The sequence below is a fragment of the Notolabrus celidotus genome, chromosome 7, assembly GCF_009762535.1.
Source record: "Notolabrus celidotus isolate fNotCel1 chromosome 7, fNotCel1.pri, whole genome shotgun sequence".
Taxonomy (NCBI): Eukaryota; Metazoa; Chordata; class Actinopteri; order Labriformes; family Labridae; genus Notolabrus; species Notolabrus celidotus.
This window is the reverse complement of record NC_048278.1, coordinates 10,050,032-10,058,157: the sequence shown is the minus strand read 5'-3', so window position 1 is coordinate 10,058,157 and position 8,126 is coordinate 10,050,032.

Here is an 8,126-nt window from a genome sequence, read left to right as displayed (position 1 = left end):
TGCACACTTCTGCAACTGCTGTTTGTCCTCAGCTGCTGAGTTTAACTTCACATATGATTCACGTTCCTCATATTAATGCAGGCAGCAGGCTGCTCTTCTATCATCCTATATGTTGTTTTAGCTTACATACATTCTCATACATTTTCAATTGTAAACCTGTTAATTTACAACTTTTTTCTCCTAGTGTAACAGATTTAATCTCATTCATTTACGACTATATTCTTGTAAATGAACACATTTTTTCTCAAATGGGTTATTTTCGCCCTTAATTTTTCCCTAATCTCTGTCGTGGTTGTATCATTTATTCAGGTTAAATAAGTATCAGGCTGCTAGTCTGTAAATCTGCAGATATTTGTTTTTAATTACTTGTTTGTTTGACAGGGACTAATGTATTGCTTCATAAAGTGTATTAAAGTAGATTCCATGCATACAAGTGTTAAGCTGTGGCTAATTGGCAACACCTGTCCCTAATTAGGCTTCTTAATTAAAACAGAAATGACAGATTATTGAATTTAAGATGCTGCAACCATTAAAACATACAATATAATCAATGTATGGAGTTAAATGTATGGAGTTAAATGTAGGACTTTGACAAACATTGAGACCAGCATAAATAGAGATAAATGAACAGAGAGTTGGAACATGAACATATGTGATCGATGATAAACTGGACCGTTAGTGTTCACAGACTTGCTTCAGTTTCAGTCATTTCTTTATTTGTGTGTTAAAAACCTTCTTAATTTACGATGGTAATGAATTCCATACTTCCATAGTTTTATACTTTCACTGAGAAGGACAATTGACGGAATATTGTTATACGTTTTGCTACCCGACAGTTTCCAGTTACTGCACCTCTTAACAGGACAGTTTATATTGTATATTCAAGCTCTGTATAAATGTAACCTGTTTATATAGAATCCACTTATCTCTGAGATCAGAAGTCAGTCTCCTGATTTCAACCTTTTTTTTATCCTACTATAGGTTTTATATTTGCTGTAGTTTTTGCGGTGCAATGTGACTTATCATCTACATGTAGCTTTTATTTTACATGTCCTTCTTTAATCTCACAAACCTGCACTGTGGGAGTTTCTAAGAAGTCTGACTTTTCTGTGAGGGCTTTGGTCGAGTCCTGATGTATTAAAATTTGTCTTTGTAAATAAAATGAAGCATTGAAAAAGGTGGTTGGTCATGTTAGTGAGTCACCATGCATGCACAACATCTAGTACATAGTACTTTAACAGATTTACTTATCACCGTTATTAGTCCCAGAGTGATAGAGTGAAAGACTTTCAAATAAACTGATAGGATACAAATCCTTTGTAAGTGTACCAAAGAAGATTTCAGATACCTGCACCTGAGGTTTTACTTTTACCTTCCACTTTCAAACACAGAGATTTCAACTTCCTACTCCTATCATTTTCAAAGTGGGCTCATTCCTTTAACTTTATTTTTCTTCAATGCATGACATCTTCCCAGCATTCAGACTTAATTACATTTTGACTTTTAAAACAGAAACTAATATTAATTAAATCTGACTCCTGGGGGAGTCCATCATGTCATGTGACACAGGACAAACTTAATCTGAAGAAAAATGTGTAAAAACCATGCAAAGACAGACAGAGAGAGAAGCTGGAGCATCTAGACCTTAGACCCACCTTGACGAAAGTGAAGTGGCAAACAAAGCCGCCAACAAGCTGCAGATTCAGAACGGAGAGATATTCCTCATTATGCTGATGTACACTAATATAAGTGGATGCACATTATTTTTAATCTGTTGATCTTTCATTTGAAGTCAGGATGATTCCATATTAATAGTCTCCAAATACTACGTGAGCTACAGTTAGCTTAGCACACAAACAGCCACCAGAAACGTCCTTGAAACAGGACACTTTTTACTCTGAGACCTAGAGTACATTTCAGAGCCTGGACTTAAAGCTCTTATTTCAGGAAGCACATCATAAAACAATATTACCTGTGCTTCTCCTTGAGTGGATAACATATGTACTTTTACCACCTCTGTGCACACTAGCTGTAAAGTTGCTGTTTGTATTCTGTATCTGCAGAAGCTGATGTGACTCACTTTAACACAGAGTGTACGCCTTCAACTAAAAGAAACACGTCAGACTGTTTGCAAAATAATAGCAGTCTTTTGTGCCTCATGATTCAGGTTCAGTGAAATCTTCTAGAAGTGTGAAGAAATGTGGTAAGTTATTTTTTGGGAACACAAGGCCCCTCGTTTGTTGATTTTAAAAGAGGAGTTTGACGCTGTAGAGAAAACTATAAACCTAACATGAGTTTGTGATGTTGGTTTGGATGAAAGTATCTTTTAATAGTTTCATTTGTGCCTCTGTAAAAGACATCAGTGTGTCATTTCAGTAAATGATCACTTTGTATTTTGATAACTGTGAAAGGGGTTCCACAGGGTTCTGGATGCAGTTTTCTCCTGTCAACAATGACTATAGATAATAAATGATGCATCCTCATTACCCTGCTGTGTTAAATGCTTGATTCTAATTGGGCAAAACTCAATAACAACAGCTATTTATCCTCTAAAACAAAAGCAGCGTTAGCAACAACTAGCGATGAGTCATGATTTTCTGATATTTGAATAGTCGTTGATCTATAAAAAGTGAAATCATTACAGGTAGGTGGGTAGTAAGAAAAGACTCCTCTGTCTTCCTTCGTGTCAGTGTCCTGCTCCACATGTTGATATTCTCATTTGCAAAACCACTGCTCACTCTACATTATTCACTGTACATTAACTCACTTATTACCCGGCTGACAACTAAAGACACTATCAATTTGGCAAAACGTTGTAATTTAAAAATGATTATTAATACAGCTGAAGTGATTCTACGGTCTGACGGTAACAATTAAAGTCAAAAGTCAAAGTCTTCTTTAGTGTCAAAAACTGCAGTATGCACCAGACATACAGAGGATTTGATATTGCAATTCTCTCTCAGAACCTAGAAACGACAACAACAGATAAACATAGGAAATACACACAATACGAAGAGAATGGATAAAAAAGACCTAGCTAGAAAAAGATAAGCTAAAGTTAAAAGAAGTAAGCTAATAAATATATATAATAAAATATGTTTTAAAACAGTGCAAAAAACTTTACTGTAGTGCAATTTAAAATCAGCTTATGGAAGTTTCCATGATACCGTCAACAAAATTGTCCACACTGATGTCCTCATACTGGTCTCATTTGCGTATTGTATTCACAATGACATGCCGTTTAGCATGGACACAAGAGTAACCTTTATGGGCCTGGTCCATAAAGGTGACCTCTTGTGACCTCAGAGGAAGATCTAGACTCAATGGACCAAAGGAAAGTGGAGAGAAACCTCTGGTTCTGAACAAACAGGCCTAGCTGACAGAGATCCCCTGTGGGTAATATACTTACACATACCTCACAGAACCATGCTTCAAAAAAACTGGGCCATGCTTTTAACAAAGTGACCTCGGTGTATGCATGAAGAAACTGCAGCGATGTTTTAGAGGACACTACAGAGTGTTTGTTAGGATGTCACACTATCCACAGCTTTACAGTTGAAAATGGAAGGCGCTGATATGACACACACAAAAAAAACTTCACTTTCCTGTCTTGTGGCTAAATCTATTATATAGATCCACAGCAGAGCCTGTTGTGAGCCAACCCAAAAGGAAAACCTAAATTCTGAGGTTTATTTTACACCCTAACATGACTCTAATTCAGATTAAAGAAACATGAGGAAACATTTTTTAACATGATCAGCATGATTACAATTTTTTCATGCAGCTTTACGGTTGGCTTCAAGTGAGCAGTAGCACCCAGAGCTCACACCGGGCAACTGTTTTCACATTTTGACTCCCTGGATTTGCAAAAAATTACAAGCTAACTCCTGCACAGTGTTCATCTCACAATAGAGAATGGTCAGTGATATTTTGGTATCAGTAAATGTGTTTCCAACAGAAAGACTGTGCAGTTTCATTACAACTTTTATCAGACTCATTCCTCTCCTACGCGTCTTACAATATACATACGCTCAGTATTTCTCTGATCTGTTCCTCTGAGTTCAAAATGGAAGTTTCCATGATACCTTCAACACAGTCAACAACACAGTCAACAACACAGTCAACAACACAGTCAACAACACAGTCAACAACACAGTCAACACTGATGTCCTCATACTCGTCTAATTTGTGTATTGGATGTATTCGTATTGTTTTGTCTCTTTCTGCAGCTGGATATAAAAATAAGATATCTTTACACTCTTGGGGTCAGTCAGTTTGTCAGCTTTTAGTATGAAATTAATTTGTATTCACTCACCAACAGCCAAGAGTAAAAGAGGGAAGATAGTCAGAATCGTCCTGAGATCCATCTCAGAGAACAACAGGTGGAAAATAATAGACTGAGAGAGAGGCAGACTGAGTAAGAGATACAGGAGGAGGAGGAAAGTCATCAGGTGAATACGCCTCCTGCAGAGAGTGTGCAGACAGAGGAAGCGGTGCAGAGGAGTTCAACTCCTCACACTGAATCAGTTCATCCTACTGCTGCTGCTGCACGCTGCAGATTTCCTCCCTTCAAAGAGAGTGGCACCCAGAGAGCGAGAGAGCGAATGAGCGGGAAGACAAAGACGAAGATTAGAAGGGAGGAAGAGGAAGGGGTGGGAGGAAGAGGTGAAGGGAAGAGTTACTGAACTCAGTTGTTTTTTTTTTTCATGTTTGTGACTCAAAATGTCAGCGGGGTGACAGAAAACACAAAAACATCTACTCTTTGACGGAGGGAAATCTCATATCTAGACTAAAAACTCAGTGATTGAACACAGAATAAACTGAAAATAACTGCATGTTATACTTCACCAAAATCCACACAGGTTTACTTTGACTGCCTGTCAGTATTGTTGAGGTTAGAAGAAGATAAATAAAGGTTTCTTTTTGAAAACATCTCCTTAAAGTACAGAAGCCCTAAGCAGACATGCATCTGCACATTTTATGAAGTGTTTTACCGTAAAGACAAATTATTTTCTAGTCGTTTTCTCGAGGCTTTTTATTTAGTAATCTTTAGATTTACTTTCATCACTGTAACATGAGGTGAGCGTAACAGGCATCTCCAGGGTTAGGGTTAGATACACAGATAGCAACTGACCTCATTCGTGTTGGCAATAGTAGCATGGGATGCTGTGGTCTGACCTATCATAGTGAGCAGACAGAAAACTATCCTGCGGTAATTAGCTAAATGAGTCAAGATTGCAGGGAGACAACTGAAATGATTTGTGATCACAGTGAAACAGAGTAATGCACTGAGGCATGTCTACTTGGGGCTTCTGTATTAACCCTCCTATTATCCTTGGTGTCAATTAGACCCCATTCAATGTTTAACGACTCTAAATTAATGACGAACATAATTTTTTGGCTTCATTTTTCATGACTTTTCCTAATTTAATGGGGACAACTGGGAAAACATAAAATTAAAATGTTAATATGTTCCAATTTCCCGGGAAAAAAATGTGCGTAGTGGTGTTCATTGGGGTCAATTTGACCCCAGGCTGTTTTAGCTGTATATAACATAAGAAATATCAACATTTTACACACATTTGTTTTGGTTGCTCTGGATGATATTGAGGTCACTATAACCTAGAGGTGTGAAAAAATATCGATACAGCAATATATCGCGATGCTTTGACCTCAAATATGATATTGATTTTTCAACTCTTAATATCAATATTTTTGTAATAATAAAAAATCACATTTTGGCTGAGTTGGAACTAAAATACAACTTCAGTATTTCAAAACAATTAAGTGGAAAAGTTGTTTTCAAATTTCAATCAAATAGTTTTGACTTAATTTTTCCTTTCAATTTTGAGTAATATTGTGTGATTTACATTTTCACCATCCCTATTTTTTCTTAGTTTACTGTGTAGAATATTGCAATATATCACATACTGTGATATTGTGATGTATCGTGATACTATCGTATCGTGACCCAAGTATCATGACGTGAGGTTCTTGGCAATACTCACCCCTACTATAACCAAGGACACTTCCACATGTGACAGCAGGAGCTGGGATCGAACCGCCAACCTTTATATTGAGATATGATATTTCCAGCCACCATGTCTCTAAAGACATTCAATGATGTGTCCTGTGTCATACGTTTTGATAACATAGAAACAAGGCTGGGCTGACGAGAGCATGACAAATCTGCTGCAGATTGATTTTCTGTTTTACAAATAAAGTCCTTCTAAATACTTTAAATTATGTTTATGCTTGAAATATATTTTATTTAAGGGGATATTTAGGTAGTCAACAAATATACATAAAGTACCTGACACATAAACCTAGGTAACAATCAGTTTCTGGAGGTTTAAATTGCTGGGGTCAAATTGACGCCAAGGATAAAAGTGGTTAGTGAATTTGAAGGTAACAGGAGGGTTAATGTACTTTATGAAGCTGGTAATAAATTAATCTCTTTGTGTTGCTATATGCAAACAAAATGTTCTGTCTCTTTGACTAACTTATTTATCTGTAAAAGACAAATATACATAGATGTATGTAATATAACTTGCAATTCATATTTTCTAACGAAAATATGTGTCCGTCCTGTCTACAAACCCCCTCAAAATGAATAAAATCCATCCTCCCCCTGTTGTGCCTCCACTTTTCAGAAAATGTGAGCTCAAACAGGCCACAAGTACGGTGGCCCTGATAGCTCACAGCACTGCAACTTAGGAAAACACATGCAAAAAGACAAAACACAAGCAAATTAAGAAAACATCTTCATCAATTTGACAACACATGCGCAGCCTTAAGAAAACGCGCTGCACATACCACAACACAACAGATGAGTTTCCAGAGGACACTAAAAAGTGATGCACACGTCCGGACACGCTTGTTGTTGACGCGGATTTTGAATCACAGCCAAGCGGCAAACCTCCGGTCTGAAACGATGAAGCCCATGCAGAAGTGCTATAAACTGCAATACATCGAAAATCCGCTTGAGGCTAGCTGCAGAAACACCGGAAACCACATAGACATGAATGGGAAAAAGACGATCTTTGCAGCATTAAAAAACATGTTTACAGCCTGGTTCAAATTTTTTTTTTAACTTGACGGTTCAGAAGATATTAAGATTATGAGTTTTGCCCAAATAAGGACATGACTGATGTGACTCCCGGTCGGGAACACATAGCTATTGGCTAGGAGGCTCACTCTACATCACACTCTGCCTGGTTGAATTCCGCATTTCCAATATGGCTGCTGCCATCGATTTGCTTCAAAACAGCTCTCAGGAACAGATGGGTGACGTCACGGATACTACGTCCATATTTTGTACAGTCTATGCTCACAGCGCTATTAAGGTTCTCTTTCCGTCAGTGGTGTTGGAAAATCAGTTAAAAAAGTAACTGTTTTTGATTTATTTTAACAATGTGATCACATGATTCAGCCATAGACTGTATAAAATATGGACACCCCTGCATTAGGGACATGTAACATTTATTGCATTTATAAGCTTTTGCTAAATCACAACACAATTTACACCATAAGTAGGGATGCACCGATCCTAGTTTTTAGGTCCCGATACTGATAACGATACCTGGGCTTTGGTATCTGCCGATACCGATACTAGCTCATCCGATCCCGGTATTGATTTAACAATCTCTATTCCTTAATGTGAGGATAGAATCATGATTTGGCAACTTCAGGCTTTTCTGACTTTGTAAACCAAAATAAAGTAAACATTTTAAACTGACAGTATAATTATTCAAGAGATTATAAATGTGTACCAGCAGTCTGGTGAGTTAATCTGCATAACCAATAGATATTGTAAACACAGAAAAGCATAGAACTGAGATGAGTAGATCTGCCATATGGATCGGCACTATATATCGGTCCCTTGTCACCGATATCCGATCTAGCTTTTTGAGTCCGATCTAGCCGATATCCGATACCAGGATCGGATCGGTGCATCCCTAACCATAAGTAAAATGTTCTCAGTAACCCATGTCTGTTTAGCAGTGAGTGTATTTGTTATCATCATTTTCTCACTACTTGTAGCTGTTAACAGAACTACACATTAAAAACATGTTGGTGTAAACTGTGTCCTCTATACAGGCCAGCACACAAGATGAAACTAAACA